We start from the raw sequence: 22,818 nt of genomic DNA, 5'->3' as shown, positions 1-22,818 counted from the left end.
TGGAGCTTTCTGCTAGACTAGGAAGTAGCAGAGAGAGTTGAAGTTGAGCTGCTTGTGATACAGAATCTGAATGAGAATGAGTGCAGAGCCAATGAATGTTCTGCAGCCATGCAGCGCCAGGTTTCAGTTTTGGGTACCCATAGGCAACCCTCATTCTCCACCCCAACCCCCTGCAGGATTGCGTGTATGCTCATCCTTGTAGCTTACATACGGAGCACTGGGGATTTCTGCACATCCGGTCCCCAGTGCTCCCTATGTGAGCAACATTTACATGTGGCTGGACGGCATGCCGCCCCTAAATTTATGCCACACTTAGGGGCTGATTTACTTACCCACGAACGGGTCGAATGGAGTCCGATTGCGTTTTTTTCGTAATGATCGGTACTTTGCGATTTTTTCGTATGTTTTGCGATTTTTTCGGATTCTTTACGAATTTTTCGGATCCAATACGATTTTTGCGTAAAAACGCGAGTTTTCCTATCCATTACGAAAGTTGCGTAAAAAGTTGCGCATTTTGCGTAGCGTTAAAACTTACGCGAAAAGTTGCGCATTTTTCGTAGCGTTAAGTTTTAACGCTACGAAAAATGCGCAACTTTTCGCGTAAGTTTTAACGCTACGAAAAATGCGCAACTTTTTACGCAACTTTCGTAATGGATACGAAAAACTCGCGTTTTTACGCAAAAATCGTATTGGTAACGAAAAATTCGTACAGAATCCGAAAAAATCGCAAAACATACGAAAAAGTCGCAAACTGTTCGTTTTCAAGTCGGAACTTTTCCAATTCGGGTCGGATTCGTGGGTTAGTAAATCAGCCCCTAGGCCTGGGCCTTTGTGTGCTTGCCTCAAATCTGGGCCTGCAGGCCTGGACAGGCAGTCTGTAGATACTGCCAAATGCCAGAGGGGCTGCTGTAAGATGCCATAGACAGTCACTATTTATTGGGCTTGTTTGTGCCTCTGTGTACTTGAAATTCCAGGGCCTATTTTGAATCCCAGTCCTGGCCTGTGTGCAAATGTACCTATTGAAGCTTGAGAACCCTAGAGCCACTGGCACACTGAACCTCAAAGTAGGTACAGGGTTCCCACAGCAGGTTGCATCAACAGGCACAGTTTTGAAACAATGAAGAGGGAGCACTACTTATACTTGACAAGTGTAGATACTTACAGGTGAGTATACAATAATGCTGAAATACTTGGGAAGAACACTAAACTATGAGTAAATAAACATGGAGATTTGCATCCTAATTGTGCTTTGCACTGCGCTTGTATTTCTAAATGACACCATGCAGCTTTCAGTACCATTAGCCCTTGAGTATATCCTCCATTTATCTATTAAAGCTTGTTTTTGTTACACTATCAGAGACTGCTCAGACAAAACTTACAGAGGAAGTTAAAGGATAAGGTTTCGTGTTAGAAATCATTTTTAATAGACAGTAGCAATTGTCTGGAAACATAGACAGAATTATGTAAGGAATGAGAAGCCATTCATCTCATGTTTCTCTCTCTAACATTCATCTCATGTTGTTTTCTTGAGGAGAACAAGCTGCTACCTTGCTAGAAACAGGATACGTACTTGGGTCTAGCATGTGTGAGAGTGGGACATTTATAGCCCCTGTGGATGTTGCACAAGATACATCTACGATAATCCCCCTTAAACATTAACATTATTGGGGACATTGATCTAAATATACGGATATAACCATATTTTGCTAAGGAGATGTAACCCTATACTGGCACTGCCTTTTATAGCAAGATTACACTACTACAGCATTAGCAGGGAGACTACCTGCTGGCAATCAGGCAAACCTGAGACCCCTCCATGGTATAGATGGAAGAGACCTGGCTCCACCTAAGGAACACTCTTCAATGCAATGCCACTATAATACAGATATAAAGTAGCAACAACAATGTACTTTATACCATAAAATACATGGACATTCCTGCAAAGGTGGCACATAAGGCCTGTCTTGCTAAGTATAATAGTAAATGGGGGCACTGATCTATAGGAGTGCACAGCAACCCAGCTTTCTAAGCATTTTTGACCAAGGATTTCACGCTACTATACTGCCAAAAATACAGTGGCTTCCATAATTCTGCAACAAAACCACAACATAATGGCTGATACATTAGATAGCTACAAGAAGGGGTTGGATGGCTTTTTAGCAAGTGAGGAAATACAGGGTTATAGAAGATAGTTCATAGTACAAGATGACATACCTATGATTTTTAAAAATGTGTTAATATTCCTTTATTAAATACAAATATTAAAATAAAGAGATTCGCCTGATATGGGGGAAATCATCATAACATATAAAGCAGCAGATAATATTGAACATGTATAACCTAGGTGGGGAGTAGCATACAGTACATTATATATTTAAAGATAAACTCTACATCTGTAACTTCTTTGCCCACCCAACCAGAATAAACTCCTACGGTATGCAGATTTACAACTGAGTTCATTGTAAATTTGCCAGACAATGTCAGTTTGGTGGAGGAGCTGCATGCTTTATATGTTATATAATCTGCCGATGAACATCAAAAGGTGCCCAACGGGTCAGCTTTAACCTTTTCTGTGCCTTACTTCTTTAACTAGATTACATTATAACACTGTATATTTTATGTAATAATAGATCATTCACATATAGTAAATGGGCTAGGGGGGATGGTAGAAACTGAGAACAAAGATAATATCACAGAGATTCCAAAAGAGCCTACTTATGGGGCATGAAGGGACACACTCTGTACTATGTCAGAGAGTGAAGGAATGAATATACCAGCAAATGCTTGCTACTGCTTAGCATGAGTCTTGCTTGGGAACTACCTGTGACTGAACACTAAAATTATACTTTTTAAATTATTTATTGTATGCATGCAGTAAAATATATGCTATTTTTTTGTTACTGGGCAAACAAAAAAATCAAAAAATCAGTAGGGTACTGCTTGCCTGTGTTTCTTAACTCTTAGGGGCAGATTTACTAATCCACGAATCCGAATCCTGAAAGGGAAAAAATCGTATTGGAAAGGAAAATTTTGCAACTTTTTCGTCGCAATTGTTCGTATTTGTCGCGACTTTTTCATCGCCGTCATGACTTTATCGTATCTTGCGTGAGTAATTCGTCACCGTCGCAATTTTTTTTTATTGAGCGATAGTAAATGGCGGAAAAAAAGTCAGATTTTTTCGCAACGGCGACAAAAAAGTAATGGAAAATATACGAAAAGTCGCGACGGCGACGAAAAAATCGCGGGACATACGAAAAAGTCACGACGGCGATGAAAAAGTCGCAAAAATACAGATCATTATGAAAAACCGAATTCGGACACCTTCGAACCGTTCGTGGATTAGTAAATCTCCCCTTAGGAACATTTATCAAGAGATGTCCACTTTTTATTATGATTTGAATTTCATGTTGTTTACTGACAATTCCCTGATAGCTGCTCCTCCAGCTACAGTGACAGCTGAACCTACTTATGTGCTTTGTGTACACCTTGAGAGTAGGCTACAGGGTGAGGTATTCAATAAACCTTTAATACTGATGTTACATATAGAAATGATACTGCCCTAGGTAGATGCTATTTACTGATAGAGAGTAGTAGTGTCAGCTCCATTGGTTTGTGTTACGTTAACACTGGTAATATTGTAGCATTCTTAAAACTGTATGCTGCACTATTTATTGATGTTAGCTACTAGGAAATAAGTAGTCTATAATTCAATATAATATGGGCTGCCTATCCAGTAGGCATAAAAAAGGAGACACCAGATCAAGTCTCTGTGCAGGGGTTGTTAGAACTACAGAGGGCCTGGAGGTGCAGACCGATGTGCATTTTCAGTCACACATATTTATTATAGTGTGTAAACCAACATCATAAATCTAATAGCTGATTGGTTGCTATGGGCAACATCACCAGTGATGTTGACTTACACACTATAATAAATAGGCCCCTTAAGTGTGCAAACTAGGAAACCATCTTGTAGAACATGTGCCAGGTCAGCTGAGATTAATGTGCCCAGGTGGTTCGCCACTTTTAGTTTTTTAGATGTACCAATTCTAAGCAAATTTTTACTAAGTCATCTTTTTATTAAGGTGCTTTATTAATAAACTTCCAATTATACTACTTTTTAGCCTTTAAGTTCAACCTACTGAAACAAAAACACAGGTAACCAGTGAAGCTTCAGTTGTATTGGTATTCTTACATTGTATGGCTTACTTTTCTACTTTTCCTTTCATTTCCATTCTGACTTCCAAGTTACTTGATTTTCCAAATAATGCAATCTGAATTATCTGGAATACAGCAGTATTTAGTATATGAACATTTAGGGGCAGATTTATCAAAATGTGAGTTGAGAGCTTAACACATAAAAACTCACCCACGCTCTATTCATTCCTATGGGTTTTTTAGAGGTGTATTTATCAAATGGCGAGTTCTAAATTTCACCCACTGATAAATACGCTTTTAAAAATCCCAGAGGAATGAATAGAATGTGGGCAAGTTTTTTTGCATTAGGCTCTAAACTCACATTTTGATAAATCTGCCCCTTAATCTTTATCTGGTGAACTGAAAAAATATAGGCCTTATTATATGCACTCTATGCCTCTGTAAGTGTTGCTTCACTCACAAGCTGTTAAAGCTTTGGAGGTATTATAAGTGGAGTGATGAATATAATTGGTGCTCACTGCATTAGCCATTGGCATTTGCTGCAGAAGCATAGGCACAGATGGGAATCCCCGTAACCAGCAATACCACAGCAGAATGTAGGGCACTGTAGATATCAGACTCTGCTATAGCGGATTATCTGTTAGATAGAGACTTATCCGGCTTTGTGGACATTAAGAGAAAGAAATGTGAACTACATTGAACGCCCACAATCACCTCATGTATCATTTGTCACCCCAGTGTTGCAGGGGTATAGTGGTTTTCTAGATCACCCTAGCATAAATGCAAAATTACTTTTTTTATTAGGCTTTATTTATATAGCGCCAACTCATTTACACAGCACTTTGCAGAGATTATTCATCATTTACATCAGTTCCTAACCCAAGGGAGCTTACAGTCTAAGGTATCTATCACACACATACACCATGGTCAGATTTATGAAGAACCAAATACCCTGCCTTTATGTTTTTGGAGTGTGGGAGGAAAACAAAGTACACACATAAAACCCATGCAGAAATGGTAAGAACACACAAATTCCACAAACAGAATCCAACTGTGCATCCCAGCACAAGGCAGATATGCGAACCACTAAGCCACAGTATCGGTATTATTTAAAATTCCTAAGTTTAGTGATAGAGAATTCACTCCATATGTAACACACATAAATAACATGCAACGTGTACTATCTTTGTGCAGAGGATGTGCTGACAGTATTATCCCACAAGTGTTACAGTTCCTGACATTTCTCATTTTCTGTAGGATGATCTTTACAGATATATAAAAAACACAGCTGTCTCTGGCTCAGTTATTGCTGGCTTTTTGCCATTTAAAATAGTTCCCCCCCCCACATAAGTCTATATCATCAACATTAAAAAATGCCTACATTATATGGCCTGATAAATATAAAAAATGTCAGTAGCAACCATGGAACAAGTTATTAACCATTAATAACTATGTAAAAATGTCCACTGATATGATGTCAAAGACCTGTGTTGAGTTGCAGCCAAACCGACTGCTATTACTTATAATAGCAATAGAAAGGCCACATGTGCTACTGCCCTCGGGTTGCTAAATAGAGACAGAAAACTTAAATGTTCAAAATATAATTTAAAAAAATATATTTTTCATGTGCATGTAGTTACATGTAGGTCAAAATGCACATTTTCTTTGATTACTTTTTTCCCCTATGACTGTATTAATTTTCTCCCCTATGTCTTTCATTTTCTCACTGGTGCCTTTTTGACAAAAAATTCAAGAGCTGAAGCCTGCCAACCTCCACTGAAACGAAAAGGTAAACTTTTCTAATAACTTGCAAATTCTCAGGATTTATCTTGATAATGCGTGAAAAATTCCCAAGTGACAAATTACAAATATAAGTGCAAAATCTCAAATTTTACTCTCACCCTAAGACTATTCACCCATTAGGGACTTAAAGGAACAACTCAGTGTAAAAATTAAACTGGGTAAAATAGATAGACTCTGCAAAATAAAAAAAATATAGTTAGTTAGGGAAAAATGTAATCTAAAAAGGCTGGTGTAAGTACTTTTTAGACAAAGGGGTTCTTGCTCTGTACTAAGTCCAGGGCCCCAAAAAACTAAACTTTCAAAATGTGTGAATTTGTGACCAGCATAAGAGGCCCTTTAAAAACCACATCTAAGGACCAGATATTGCTTTACCTATCTGGTAGCTGCCCCCTGTTGCAATGGGAAAAGCCCATATCTAGAGCCCTACCTGTATATAAATAGAGAAAAATTGTTTTCTTGGCACCGTCCAAGACTTAAATTTTTTCAGACTCCAGCAGCAGGCTACCCTCTCCAGTTGTGGTGGTGATTGAAACCTTCTGTATATTGGGATGCGAAAACATTTAGAGATACTTTTAAAAGTTTTTAAATCAATCACCATAATCAAACCTGCTGATACTCATTTGAATTCTCTTTCCAAAACAAATGAAAGGTACCTTGGTCATTTACACATTTATGCCACATGATCCCATACAAAATAATAGCAGTTATTTATGGCTTATGGTCCATAAGGACCAGAGTAATCCCATTCATTCCTATTGTATTAGCTACTGAGTCAGTCAGTAGACACTAAGCTCCTATCTCGGCTAGTGGACTTTTACTTTCATTAAATAGTTCACAGGCTACCTTCTTTCATTTTGGGCACTAATGATTTGCTGCAGTGAATGAATTCTCTGGACAGTCTTAGCAATAACTGGTGACACTAACAATGGACATTCTATCCCTGTATATGAATAGTAGTTATGCATGTTCTGTGGGAGGAGTGAGAAATTTTAGAACAAACTTCACACTGGAAAATCTCCTTTTAAGTTAAGAAATTACCTTAAAATAAATTCAACAAAAGGAAAATTTGTACTACTATTTAAATTAGAACTTCCCCATTATTAGTTCAGTTTTGGGGACAGACATTTATTCTGTAGGACTACCTTCCCTGCTTTTATCCAGTGTTTCAGTCCTTATTAGGCCCTTTCTCAGAAATGTTGGACTTATACAAGATGTGATTAAATATATATTTTTTTTCACCCTATAAGACTGCATTTGTTACATAACTGTTTTGACTTTGCATCTCTATTTTGCTATTTTTTATCCATGAAAATATACTGTATTGCCGTGGTCCCCAACCAGTGGTTGGTGAGTGAAATGTTGCTCACCAGCCCCTTGGATGTTCCCAGTGGCCTCAAAGCAGGTGCTCAATTTTGAATTCCTGGCTTGTGGGCAAGTTTTGGTTGCATAAAACCCAGCGTAAAGCCAAACAGAGCCTTCTATAAGCTGCCAGTCCACATAGGGGCTACCAAATAGCCAATTATAGCTCTTATTTGGTACCCCCAGGTACATTTTTCATGCTTGTGTTGCTCCCTAAATCTTTTTACATTTGAATGTGGCTCACGGGTAAAAAAAGGTTGGGGATCCCTGCTGTATTGTACAACGTATAATACCTCCCAACTGTCCCAATTTTCGCAATACAGTGCCTCTTTTGACAGCTCAACCTGCAGTCCTGGATTCTTACCTAAAAGTCCCTTATTTCCCTTTGATCTCCTGCACTGAAGCTAAAAAAGATACAAATTTAATTAAAAGTAGCTTTTGGCAGAGAGCCCAGAAATCTTAACCAGCGTTAGCTGCACTTAGAAACATTGTTTCTCACTTTTAATTAAATAAGTAGCATTTGGCAGAGAGCAGAGAAAGGTAAAAAGATACAATTGTAACTAATAAGCTAAACAGGTCTCTTGGGGGAACTGAGACTTGCAGCCTAAAGGGCAATTTCACAAAAACCCCAGAAATGTGTTCAAACTTTAAATAACCTGCCAAATTTAATTAAATGGGAGTGGTATTTAGGGGGTGTTTTCATAAAAATGGTCGTGGTCAAAAAAATTGCTGTGCTGTGAGCAGCATTAATTTTTGTCCCTCTTTTCATTTACCAAATGTTGGGAGGTATGTTGTATACAAGGGGGCTGATTTACTAACCCACGAATCCGAATTGGAAAACGAACATTTTGCAACTTTTTCGTATTTTTTGCGATTTTTTCGTCGCCGTTACGACTTTTCATAAATTGTCGTGACTTTTTTGTAACCATTACGACTTGCGCGAATTGTCGCAACTTTTTCATAGCCATTACGATTTGCTCGTATCTTGTTGCGACTTTTTCGCATTGAGCGCTCGTAAACTGCGGGCAAAACTTTCAGACTTAGCATGATTTTGGAAGCCTCCCATAGGACTCAATGGCACCCTGCAGCTCCAACCTGGCCCAAGGAAAGTCTCCCATAGGGCTCAATGGCACTCTGCAGCTCCAACCCGGCCCAAGGAAAGTCTCCCATAGGACTCAATGGCACTCTGCAGCTCCAACCCGGCCCAAGGAAAGCCTCCCATAGGGCTCAATGGCACTCTGCAGCTCCAACCCGGCCCAAGGAAAGTCTCCCATAGGGCTCAATGGCACTCTGCAGCTCCAACCCGGCCCAAGGAAAGTCTCCCATAGGGCTCAATGGCACTCTGCAGCTCCAACCCGGCCCAAGGAAAGTCTCCCATAGGGCTCAATGGCACTCTGCAGCTCCAACCCGGCCCAAGGAAAGTCTCCCATAGGGCTCAATGGCACTCTGCAGCTCCAACCCGGCCCAAGGAAAGTCTCCCATAGGGCTCAATGGCACTCTGCAGCTCCAACCCGGCCCAAGGAAAGTCTCCCATAGGGCTCAATGGCACTCTGCAGCTCCAACCTGGCCCAAGGAAAGTCTCTCATAGGGCTCAATGGCACTCTGCAGCTCCAACCCGGCCCAAGGAAAGTCTCCCATAGGACTCAATGGCACTCTGCAGCTCCAACCTGGCCCAAGGAAAGTCTCCCATAGGGCTCAATGGCACTCTGCAGCTCCAACCCGGCCCAAGGAAAGTCTCCCATAGGGCTCAATGGCACTCTGCAGCTCCAACCCGGCCCAAGGAAAGTCTCTCATAGGGCTCAATGGCACTCTGCAGCTCCAACCCGGCCCAAGGAAAGTCTCCCATAGTTACATAGTTACATAGTTACATAGGGTTGAAAAAAGACCATTGTCCATCAAGTTCAACCCATCCGAGTAAACCCAGCACACAACCTATACTAACCAATCTATACACTCACATACATAAACTATATATATACAACCAGTAATACTAACTGTAGATATTAGTATCACAATAGCCTTGGATATTCTGCTTGTTCAAAAACTCATCCAGGCCCCTCTTAAAGGCATTAACAGAGTCTGCCATTACCACATCACTAGGAAGGGCATTCCACAGCCTCACTGCCCTCACCGTGAAAAACCACCTACGCTGCTTCAAATGGAAGCTCTGTTCCTCTAATCTATAGGGGTGACCTCTGGTGCGCTGATTGTTTTTATGGGAAAAAAGAACATCCCCCAACTGCCTATAATCCCCTCTAATGTACTTGTACAGAGTAATCATGTCCCCTCGCAAGCGCCTCTTTTCCAGAGAAAACAACCCCAACCTCGACAGTCTAACCTCATAGCTTAAATCTTCCATCCCCTTTACCAGTTTAGTTGCACGTCTCTGCACTCTCTCCAGCTCATTAATATCCTTCTTAAGGACTGGAGCCCAAAACTGCACTGCATACTCAAGGTGAGGCCTTACCAGGGACCTATAAAGCGGCAAAAATATGTTCTCATCCCTTGAGTCAATGCCCTTTTTTATACAAGACAGCACTTTATTTGCTGTAGTAGCCACAGAATGACACTGCCTGGAATTAGACAACTTGTGATCTACAAAAACCCCTAGATCCTTCTCCATTAAGGATGCCCCCAACACACTACCATTCAGTAGATAGTTTGCGTTTATATTATTCCTACCAAAGTGCATAACTTTGCACTTGTCAACATTGAACCTCATTTTCCAGTTTGCTGCCCAGTTTTCCAATTTTGTCAAATCGCACTGCAAAGCGGCAGCATCCTGCATGGAACTTATAGTTTTGCACAATTTAGTGTCATCAGCAAAAATAGAAACAGTACTCTCTATGCCCACCTCCAGGTCATTAATAAACAAGTTAAAAAGCAAAGGACCAAGGACTGACCCCTGCGGTACTCCACTAACCACACTGGCCCAATTAGAAAATGTTCCATTTACCACCACTCTTTGTACTCTATCCTTCAGCCAGTTTTCTATCCAATTACAAATATTATGTTCTAGGCCAATATTCCTCAATTTGATCATTAACCTTCTGTGAGGTACTGTATCAAACGCTTTAGCAAAATCTAAGTAGATGACATCAACTGCCATTCCAGCATCAAGGTTCCTGCTCACCTCCTCATAAAAGGCAACTAAATTAGTCTGGCAAGATCTGTTACGCATAAAACCATGCTGGCACAAACTAATAGTATTGTGAACTGCAATGTATTCAACTATCCTATCCCTTATTACCCCTTCCAGAAGCTTTCCTACTACTGATGTCAGACTAACAGGCCTATAGTTTTCAGGCTGAGAACGAGATCCCTTTTTAAATAACGGCACCACATTAGCAATCCGCCAGTCTCTCGGCACCATGCCAAACCTCAACGAATCCTGAAAAATTATGTGAAGAGGCTTGGCAATCACAGCGCTCAGCTCATTTAATACCCTGGGATGAATCCCATCCGGTCCTGGACCTTTGTTTACCTTTACATGTTCAAGTCTCTTTTGAATTTCCTCCTGAGTGACCCATGCGCCAGTAGCTAAATTACTAGCACTGGGTATATTAAAAGGGAAGCCTTCATTATCTGGCTCCTCAGATGTATAGACAGATGAAAAATAAGAGTTCAAAATTTCAGCTTTTTCCCCGTTCTCATCAATCAACGTACCTCCCCGTGATAATAAAGTTCCCACCCCTTCTTGCTTCATTTTTTTACTATTCACATAATTAAAAAATAATTTTGGATTCTTTTTACTCCTAGCTGCAATATCCCTTTCCATCTCTATTTTAGCTTGCCTGATAGCTTTTTTGCATGCTTTATTTGCTTCCTTGTACCTGATGAAAGTTTCCGCTGTCCCAGCTAACTTGAATGCTTTAAAAGCACGTTTTTTATTACCAACCTCGACCTTAACTCTTTTATTCAGCCATAAGGGTTTTGCTTTGCGATGCCTCTCCTTGCTTACAAGGGGAATATACTGTTGTGTATACCTGCAAAGCAATGTTTTAAAGATGTTCCATTTTCCTTCTGTGTCTAACCCCATGAAAAGCCTTTCCCAGTTGACACATTGCAGAGATGCCCTTAAACTGGCAAAGTCTGCACGTCTAAAATTGAGCGTTTTAGTTACTCCGTTATAGAGCTGTCTCTGTAGCATTATCTCAAAGGAGACCATGTTGTGATCACTGTTCCCCAAATGCTCACCCACACAAATGTTAGAGATAAGTTCAGTATTATTAGATATTACCAGGTCCAAAATAGACTCATTCCGAGTAGGTTCTTGAACCACCTGAAATAAAAAGTTGTCATTTAGCATATTTACAAACCTACTAGCTTTTTCTGACTTAGCCACCCCATTACTCCAGTCAATGTCCGGATAATTAAAGTCTCCCATAATAACAACTTGACCCAATTTTGAAGCCTCCTCCATTTGCAAAAGTAGCTGGGCCTCATCCCCCTCATCTATACGGGGTGGTTTATAGCATACACCAATGATCATTTTCTTTGTGACCTTCAGCCCTACTGAAATTTCTACCCAAAGAGATTCAACGTTTTCATTGGTAATGTCTTTATTACATGGCTTTAAATCTGACTTTGCATAAAGACAAACCCCTCCACCCTTTTTAATCCCTCTGTCCCTCCTAAAAAGCGTATACCCATTTAAATTCACTGCCCAGTCGCATTTTTCATCCCACCAGGTCTCAGTGATACCTATTAAGTCATAATTTTCAATACATGCAATAGCCTGCAGCTCCCCTATTTTTCCCGACAAGCTACGCGCATTAGCCAGCATGCAGCGGAGATTACTACTTCTTCCTCTACAGCTTACATTAGCTAAAGGACAGTTAGAGCTAAGGTGAAAATTAGTCTGTTTCCCTTGTAACAATGGAAGCTCCTTATCTGATAAACTATATGCCCCCCTCACTCCTCCCCCACAACCCTTTACTGGTCCCACTGCCCCATCTACACTAGCTCTCCCATAAGAATCTAGCTTACCAACCCCCCCCTTGTCTAGTTTAAACACTCCTCCAGCCTCTTAACCATTCTCTCCCCTAGCACAGTAGACCCCCTTCCATTGAGGTGCAATCCGTCAGGGCTGTATAGATTGTACCCCAAAGAAAAGTCAGCCCAGTGCTCTAGGAACCCAAACCCTTCCTTCCTACACCAAGACTTTAGCCACGCATTTAGCTCCCTAAGCTCCCGCTGTCTCCCTAAACTAGCACGCGGCACCGGCAAAATTTCCGAAAAAATTACATTGGAGGACCTTTGCTTAATTTTAGAGCCTAGATCCCTGAACTCACTCTTTAAGGTCCCCCACCTACCGTTCATTTTGTCGTTAGTACCGATATGTACCAAGACAGCCGGGTCATGCCCAGCCCCTCCCAATAATGTGTCTACCCGATCAACCACATGCCGAACCCTGGCACCAGGAAGACAGCAAACTGTCCGGTTGAAGCGATCCGCTCGACAGATTACCCTGTCCACTTTCCTAATGATTGAATCCCCTATAACCACCATCTGTTTAGGCCTAGCTCTGCTCTCCTCCCCACCACTACTAGAGAAACTGGTCTCCCGGCTGTTAGAGAGATCAGCCTCATCTAGAACCGCCAGTCCAGAGTTCACACTCCCATCTTCTTCACACAATCTGGCAAATCTGTTGGGATGCGCAAACCCTGGAGCAGCCTCCCTTTTTATTTTCCCCACACTCGATTTTCTAACTGTCACCCAGCTTACTGCCCTATCATCCTTTCCTTGCTCCCCTCCCCCCATACTATCTGACCCCGCTAGTTCTTGTTCAGTTAGCAAGAGACTTCTTTCAAGATTGTCAATAGAACGCAGTGTTGCAACTTGTTCCTCTAGTGCTCTAACGCGAGCCTCTAAAGTGGCAACTCGCTCACATCCACAACAGAGGTATGCACTTTGGAACTGTTGTTCCACAACTGCATACATGCGGCAGGCTGTGCACTGTGTCATACCTTCAATGTTGCTGCCACTCATTCTCCCAGTTACAGAAACAGTTAAACAAAAATTGGTGAAAAAAGGCTATTAAACAAAAAAATTTTTTTTTTTTTTTTACCTTGTTTTAACTCCCTTAGTTTGTAACTCCTGTGATTATAACTCCACTTATAGAGCCCCCACTAACTCCTGTGATTATAACTCCACTTATAGAGCCCCCACTAACTCCTGTGATTATAACTCCACTTATAGAGCCCCCACTTAAAAAGCAATCACTTACAGAGCACCTACCACCAGAGCAAGCTCCACTGGAGTGCCAGTGGTTCTATTTATACAGTCTGTTAAGGTCAACTAATCAAACCCCACCCCCTCAAACTGAGGGTAATTACAAAGGAATGTAACTCTGGCAAACCTGCTGTAAGCCTTATAGTTAACCAAACTTTGTAAATTGGCACCAAAAAGAGCAAATACTTTTGAAAAAATTTAAACCCAACAGTTAGAAAACACAGTGATTCTGAATAAAGTTAATAAAAAATACTTATCCCTTTTTTTTGTTGAATTGAAAAAGCAGTTGATTCAGTCAGCCACCAGCCTGTTAGTAAGCCAGCTCACAGAGTGCCAGTGGTTCTATTTATACAGTCTGTTAAGGTCAACTAATCAAACCCCACCCCCTCAAACTGAGGGTAATTACAAAGGAATGTAACTCTGGCAAACCTGCTGTAAGCCTTATAGTTAACCAAACTTTGTAAATTGGCACCAAAAAGAGCAAATACTTTTGAAAAAATTTAAACCCAACAGTTAGAAAACACAGTGATTCTGAATAAAGTTAATAAAAAATACTTATCCCTTTTTTTTGTTGAATTGAAAAAGCAGTTGATTCAGTCAGCCACCAGCCTGTTAGTAAGCCCATAGGGCTCAATGGCACTCTGCAGCTCCAACCCGGCCCAAGGAAAGTCTCCCATAGGGCTCAATGGCACTCTGCAGCTCCAACCCGGCCCAAGGAAAGTCTCCCATAGGGCTCAATGGCACTCTGCAGCTCCAACCTGGCCCAAGGAAAGTCTCCCATAGGGCTCAATGGCACTCTGCAGCTCCAACCTGGCCCAAGGAAAGTCTCCCATAGGGCTCAATGGCACTCTGCAGCTCCAACCTGGCCCAAGGAAAGTCTCCCATAGGGCTCAATGGCACTCTGCAGCTCCAACCCGGCCCAAGGAAAGTCTCCCAAAGGGCTCAATGGCACTCTGCAGCTCCAACCTGGCCCAAGGAAAGTCTCTCATAGGGCTCAATGGCACTCTGCAGCTCCAACCTGGCCCAAGGAAAGTCTCCCATAGGGCTCAATGGCACTCTGCAGCTCCAACCCGGCCCAAGGAAAGTCTCCCATAGGGCTCAATGGCACTCTGCAGCTCCAATCTGGCCCAAGAAAAGTCACAATACTGAAGCTTGAATGAATCCGAAACTTTCGTACTCGGCGCGAAGGCTACGAAAAAGTAGTGACAATTCGCGCAAGTCGTAGCGCTACAAAAAAGTCGCGACATTTTGTGAAACAGTCGTAATGGCTACGAAGTCGCGACAATTTCCGAAAAAAATCGCAAAATACCGATCATTACGAAAAAAACGCATTCGGACGCCTTCGGACCGTTCGTGGATTAGTAAATCAGCCCCCAGGTGTAACACTCATAGTGAATAAGTACATTCTGAATTGCCCTGAATCCTGATTGGAGTGTGAATCCAGGACTCTCATATAAACATAAATACTTTTTGCAGAGCACTCAAATGGATGCTAAAATTGGGTATGCATTGATAATATTTACAAAGGTTCTCAAGTCTATTACTAGGCTGTTTATGACGCAGGGGTCATTAATAGTAGTGCAGCGAATGTATACATTGCCCTAACTTGAGCAAAACAAAATTAAACCAGCGGACCTCCACGTTTTCGACTGACTTTGACTGGTCACAAAGGCCAACAACACTCCTTTTATTAGCCAAATTAAGTTTATAAATACACCGTGGCAAGTAACCATCTCTTCCCTCCACTGCCTTTCTCGCTAGTACTACGCGCTCATTCTTCGCGTCTTGCCCACAACTCGATCCCTTCTACTTTCATTTTCTATTTACACACGGTAACCTTCCACTTCCGTTACTAAGATGGCGGTAAAGATTGTCAACCACCTTAGTTACTGCCTGACCACTCCTTTAGTAAGGTGGCGTCTCTAAGATGAATTTTGCCTCCTTTACCAATATGGCGGCCAAAAAGCTTCAGTTCCTTTAGGATGAGAGAGCCCCGTAGCTTGACAGCTCCGTGCCCAATATGTCTGGAAAACAGGAGTCGGGCCCGAAGCTTAGTTAGTTGACACTTGACATCGAGTAAGTTTGCAAGAAGACCGAGGCGGGGTGGAAGAGAAAGAAAAAAACACAAACAAACGGCGCAGTGCCATGCCCTGCAGGGGGATACTCCGAGGTGACAAAGTGCAGTAACTGGAAATTCGGCGAAAGGTAGGACTGAAACTTCCACTCCATTCGGATAAGCAGTCAGGGGCAGCCGCTGTGTGTGTCAGTACTTAGGCAGGGCGCTGTGACGCAGAACAATAGTTAACAATAACAATAGTTAACCAGCTAGGTGCCATGTGGGCTGGGAAAGTTTGGCAAGCAATGTCCCCTCCTCGTTAGAGTGCGGAGTGTCAGACTGCTGCTGCTGCTGATACGGGCAAACTCTGCGCTGTGAGACAAACGGACTCAGAGCCTTCACTTGCGCTTTATTAGTGTATGTAGCGGCGCGGCTCAGTCGCACTACAGCTCCACAAGGGTGGCGGCCCGAGGTGGGCTACTGTTTCCCTCCAGCAAGGTCATAAGAACTCCTGTTATGTTGCAAACTTCCTTCCATGCAGTTATGCAAAGGGACCAATCAGACGCTTGCTGGCAGGAGTTTGGCTGGCCACGTATGGGCACAGCTCATTTCTTAGTCATTCTTATGGGTTGCCACTCTGAGGCAATAGGGTTAGTAAACAATGGAGAGGAAGGTGTTATCCTATGCCAAGCAGAAAGCTTCAGTGCAGTACATAGCTGCTACAGTAATGTTACAGATGGGTAAAACTAGTGGGGCCCGCAGCAAGTTCATTTTTTTCCCCTCCCCATGAGCTTTGGGAATAAGACATTTTTCATAAACATTAACTCTTATTTGTCAGTGTCCCACAGTCACAGGGTCTGCTTTTTCTCTTGGTACAAGTTTGCCTGGATGTAAAGTTGTTACCAGACCATTCATCACTGAGTTTGGGGTCTGGAGACTGTTCATTTGAAGTCATTTTTTAAAAAACAATTTCCCCTGAAAGAAGTCACAAAATGAGTGCTGGGTACTATGATCTCTCCATGTATATACTGTCTGTGCCTCATTGCCAGTTATGGATGTCACTTACCGGAGTGTGTGCCGGTATGGGATCAGTTATCTGCAAGGTTTAAGACCTGGGCACTTCAACATAATTTCATCATTTGGATTACCACAGTTACTAAAAAATTCTAATACATTTGAATTGTTTTATTTTTTTTAAAGAAAATGTTTTAAAAATGATTTGCTTAAAATGGAGATTATAGGAGATGACCTTCCAGTATTTCAGAGCTCTCTGGATAACAGGATTGTGAATAATGGATCTCATACCTATACCACTGCATAAGGATGGCTTTCTGCTATCTGTGTACAGCAGGCATACATAGCCTAAAGGTGACCATACACTTCTCAGTCCTTCCCAGAATCTGACCAGTTGGCCTGGGCAAGTAATCATACACATTTTGTTTGCATTGTGTTGTAGGTATACTGCCTATGGATGCATGGACATCTTGATTTTTGGATTTTTCTAAATAAAGAATTCTCTGCAAAATATTCAATAAAACATCTATCCAATATAAAATAATATGCATAACAAATGTGAGAAACATTTGAAAATTGCATAATCTGTGAACAATAAATTATTGCTTTCACTCCAAATCTTTGAAGTCACATGACATAAGGGTTTCGATTTGGTTTCCGGTTCATAGGCTGCTGTATGTGCTAATTTATGCAGCAGCATGATACAGTTGCACAAGAATCCACGCAAAAGTTTTTTGGGGTTCTGTTTAAAGGGGAACACCGACTTCCAAATCACACAACACAGAAACCCCTAATATACCTATCATTTTAATCTGTTCCTTCAAAAAGAAGAATAAATAAAAATTTTACATGCTGAAATCCAGCTGCAAAACTGTTTTCTCTGCATCATTTGAAATCCTGGCAGGGCAGGAGGGGCTAAAACATTGATGTTACAAATTGTAACTTCTCTGCAGCTTATAGACAGCATGCTAAAACTACATAATGGCATTGCACTCTGATGTTCCTTCCCTTATTGACATCATGTGTGCAGGGCATTGTGGGATTTGGAGGATGCAGGCTGAGGACAGTTGACTACTGCTACATTTTTTTTGAGTTAAAGTAGTCAGGAGAACAGGGGGGCAGGCTTAGGTAACTGTTCCAAACCATATTATTACATTAAAAATCATGAAAAGGCTGCATTTTGTTGAATTGGTGTATTTTTAAGTTGTTTGAATTTTTTTAAAAAAAGCTTAAGTTTTGTTTGGGTGGAGTTTCCCTTCAAGGCAGGACAGCATGGATATACATGAGCAAATTAGATCTTCCTTCTTGGTGCACTGATACCAGCTGCCAGATTTTTGATTGACAGAGGTGTGGCAGATAAATGTAGAATGCACGAGAGGGATGATATTTCTGTGCTACAGGCTCCTTCACATGCCTCAGTTGTGACAGAACCTGAAGAATACTGCATAGAAGAATAAAATATGCATCCCCCCCCCAGTCAAAAGCAAAAAAAAAAATGCGCTAAAGGCAAACTTCATCCAATTTCTTTTTGTATAAAATAGGAATATGTCACTTGGAATCATGTTTTAGATATACAGTAATTACAAATTTTAATGATGAGGGTAACCAGTGAGTCAGGTACCCAATTACTTTTTTTTTAAGTTGTTTCCACCGACCTGGGCAGATTTATCAAAGTTTGAAATAAAAGCTCACTACAGAAATACTCACCCACTTTCTTTTCATTCCTTTGGGATTTTTTAGCAGTGTATATCAGTCAATCAAGTAGAGTTTACCATTTTATAAATACACTTCTGAAAATCCTTTAGGAGTACATAGAAAGTGGATGAGTCCTTTTGTAGATAAATATGCCCCTTAGGGTAATTATTTTTTCTCTTGTCTAACTGAGGACAACTGGGAAAGGTATCTTTTTTTTCCAATAAATAAGCACTGGTCATGAAAATAAACTTTGTGATTGAATTCACTAACATATTGGAACCCCACTAAATTTGGCTTTCTTTGTCCTTTGAATGCTTTATAAAAAAAATATAAATTCTGTTGAAAGCAGAATTTATTCCATTCTGTTCTCTGCACTGTTGGTTCTGACTCTTGAAACAATGTGAACATTAACCTTTTTTAAAGGATATATATATATATATATATATATATATATATATATATGAAAGATGATTATAATTAGTTTCACTTTCTTTGGGGCTGCCCTATATCTTACTGTGAATGCACATGGAAGAATGATAGGTCCAATAAAGTATGATATATATAGTTTTACATAAAACAACTTTCCTTTGTACATTCTATTTGTCGGTCAAGGAGCTACCATTTTTTTTAACAGGGAATGGAGCCGAGTGTATTTGTGGCTCTTATTCAGAAGAAACTTGTGTATGAGATTTTTCAGTCTATACTGTATGTTGGTTTTACTCTTCCTTTTGAAACGCTGATGCATTTTATGTGGTTTGGACACAGGAATCAAAGCCATGTTTTTAATCCCAGTATTTATACCGAGTGCATTAACATTCCCAGTTGCTTATTTTTTTTATGAGCAGGCTTAAGACGCACGAGGCCAGGGTTATGACAGTGCATTATATTGGACTTGATTGATGGACTGTAATCAATTTAAAATATGTTCCTGCTGCTGCATCGTAATGATAGATATGATTTATTTTTAGCTCTCACAATGACTGGAAACATTATATTGTAAAAGAAGACTTTTTACAGGTTTTGGTTAATTTGGGTTGTGGTCAAAATTATATGTACAAATTGAGGGGTTATAATAAATAAGGTTTACCAGGAAGCTCCCCCGCTCTTCATTAGTACTAATTTAGCACTACATTTGTACTTCTGTTGCTGCACATCTAGATTTGCTGTTCTTTTTTCTGTGCAGGCAAGCATCCCCTGTTCATTGCTTTAAGGTGAATTCTCCTGAGGGACGTCAGTATTACAAGGGCATGATATAAATATTTCTAGTTGAAAACATATATTCTCATTGCACATCAACATTTTTAAAGCTAAATAAATTGTTGTGATATTGTTAAGATGAAAAAACATACAACCAGAAAACATTTGCGATATGGGATCATCTCACTATTTGTTATTATGCTATATATCCTTAGAACTGACACTTATGGCATGTAAACAGGGAGTGCTGGTAGGAGCATTCAGGACGTGTTACAATGGAGCTTATGCTCCCAGTGGAAGGCATATTCTCTACATGGGGGACAGTGGTGGATTTGTTTTAAAGAAGACAGCATTAGTGTTAGGGATGAACTAAATGTAGGATTTGGCCAAATCCCAGCATTTTTTTTTTTTTTTTTTAACATTTGGATTTAGGCAAATCCTAACTGACCAGCTAAACCAAATCCATCATGTGACTGTAAATGCACAACTGAACACAACTCTTTAGTTTGCTCAGTTTTGCATTTTTTTTTTACTTTTTTTTAAATTTAAATATACATTTTACAGTTTGGATTCGGTGCTTTGTAGCATTATGTGTAAGTTTAAATAAACTTTTATTGATTTTACAATAACTTTTTTGAGCTACTATTTGACATTTTTTTAAATTTTTTGTTCCGGAGTGCCTGCCTTTTCCGTGTTTTGATTTCCTAAGTTTGGCTCCTCAAGCTGAAGGTCTGGGGCATGAGCACCCGGACCCCCAACTACTAAGGGTAAGACTTTTACCTCATCCCCTTAGTGCTATGTATTCCTTTTGTTTTTTGGATTCAGTGCATCCCTATTACGTATACACCGTTTTTTAACTTGAGCTCAGTAAATGGGGCTTGTGCTCAACAAACGTTTTTTTTTCTTGTTATTTCCTGCACTTGAGAAAATAAAACCACTTTCACTTTAGTACTAGTTCTCTCGAGTCACTGTTTGCAGAAGAGAAGCTATTTAAACAAATTACTAAACCAGTATTCTTTATAATGAGCTGCTGCTTATCTCAAATCCTAACAAAAGCTGCAGCTGATGGTTTGTTTATACAGAGCTGTTTCTCTTAGCAAATTAGGGGTAGGGGAAGTGGAGTGGGTTGAGAGAAAAACTAAACAATTTTTCTTTAGTGCTTTATCATTGACAACAAAAATGACAATATATGGATTTTTTTTTCAATTTAAAGGACGTCAACCCCAATAATAATTTTTTGCCTAATAAAATAAAACATCATTCTAAGCAACTTTCCAATGTGAATTTATTGAAAATGTTTAGTACTTTAAAAGTTATTTGTAAATGTAATTGCTATTGAAAGCAGCACTTGCTGAACTTTTTAAACAATGTTGCAAATGCCAATCTCCTCCTGCAAAGTTGCTTAGAATTATGTTTTCTTTTATTAGGCAAAAAAAAATATATTGGATTGACTTTTCCTTTAAAGAACAGACAATACATTTTCAACACAAGTCATATTATGTGTTTTAGTAGCAATTATCTAAATTATTAGTTGCTGGGGGTTACTAGACCTGATGCAAACATTTTGCAATTTGTATTATATTAACACCTTTACAGATCCCCCAATAGTCCTTTTTTACGTATGATGCACAATTAAAGGAGAAGGAAAGGCTAAGTCACTTGGGGGTGCCAAAATGTTAGGCACCCCCAAGTGACTTGAATCGCTTACCTTTTACCCCAGGCTGGTGCCCCTGTTAGGAGAAAACAGCACCAGCCCGGGGTAGCAGCGATCGCTTCCTCCTGTCTCGCTGCGCGCATACGCAGTAGAGTGAAAAGCGGAACTTTAACAGAGAAGTCGGCTTCTCACTCTACTGCGCATGCGCCTATTGTGTTAGTCTTAGCGAAACAAAGCAGGAAGGAGGAAGCGCATCGCTCCAGGTACCCCGGGCTGGTGCTGTTTTCTCCTAACAGGGGCCCCAGCCCAGGGTACAAGGTAAGCGATTTAAGTCACTTGGGGGTGCCTAACATTTTAGCACCCCCAAGTGACTTAGCCTTTCCTTCTCCTTTAAGATGTACTTATAATTCTCCTATTTTTTGGCATTCTAAAGTTCATTGAACTTCCTCATCCCCCCTTTCTAAACTCAGCACTTTGTCCAGAGTTCCTTATCTACCTTTTAAAAGAACAAACCCCTCTCTTCTGTAAGCAGCAGCTTTGAGCAGCTCAGTATCAGGGGCCTCGTTGTGGACTGGTAATTCTTTATTGCTTTGCAGGATCAGAAAGTGACAGGAAGCACTAAAGTGAAACTGGCTTCATATTCTTGTTTGGTACTAGAAAAAACAAATTAACAATTAAAACAATAGACAAAAAAAAATATATTCAGCACAAACATTATTCATTCATCTAATGTTAAAAAGGGTGTATATTGTCACATGAAAAAAGAAAATCAAGTCATAAATATCTTCCTGTTTTTCTTTTATGCAAGAACATCTTAATTGCAAATACTGATACAATCCAATAGAAATAGTGTATTTTTTATCAGTATAGTTAGGGTAGTTAAGTCTATATTTTTCTTTTTCATTCTTATATCTACATCAAATACAACTTGAATTAAAATATATTCTAATCGGGAATAGGTAAGCGCCTTTACTGAATCATAAGCACTTGTCCTTTTGCCCCCAGTTTGTCAGTGTGTAACCAACACTGCAAGAGCAGAGCAACCCAGAAAAAAGCAGCATTTTACTTTAAGGAGAAGGAAAGGTAAAAACTAAGTAAGCTTTATCAGAAAGGTCTATGTAAATACAGCCATAAGCACTTACAGTAATGCTGCACTGAGTCCTCTATCAAAAGAAACACAGGATTTATTGTCTCTTTTTTTGTAAATATGATGTTCCAGTGTCTGACTTCCTCTCTCAGAAACAGCTTTAATTCCCGGGGCCAGAGTCTGCGCAGTTCTCTCCTCTCTCCCCTCTCCTCCTCCCTCCCTTAGGAATGTGTGATCTGAGCTATAATGACTAGAGACTGCAGGAAGAAAGCTACCTAAAATGGCAGCTGCTATCTTAAATAAAAGGAGAAAGCTTCTTAAGCTGTTTACTCGGGTATGGTAATGGTTTCTGCAGAATAAATATATTGTTCTACGTATGTGGCAAATCTATTGGAAGTAAAATGCCAAAATGACTTTCCTTCTCCTTTAAACACATTAATAATAGTCTCCAGGGTTTTTACACATGTTGTGTCAAACATTAGCTATCTTACACAGTGTCAAGTAGCAGTTACATAGTAGCACTTGGAGATGTGGAGGGGAAGAAAAGATGTTCCATTCTATGAT

This window comes from Xenopus tropicalis, chromosome 3, assembly GCF_000004195.4.
Source record: "Xenopus tropicalis strain Nigerian chromosome 3, UCB_Xtro_10.0, whole genome shotgun sequence".
Classification (NCBI taxonomy): Eukaryota; Metazoa; Chordata; class Amphibia; order Anura; family Pipidae; genus Xenopus; species Xenopus tropicalis.
This window is presented reverse-complemented; position numbering follows the sequence as displayed.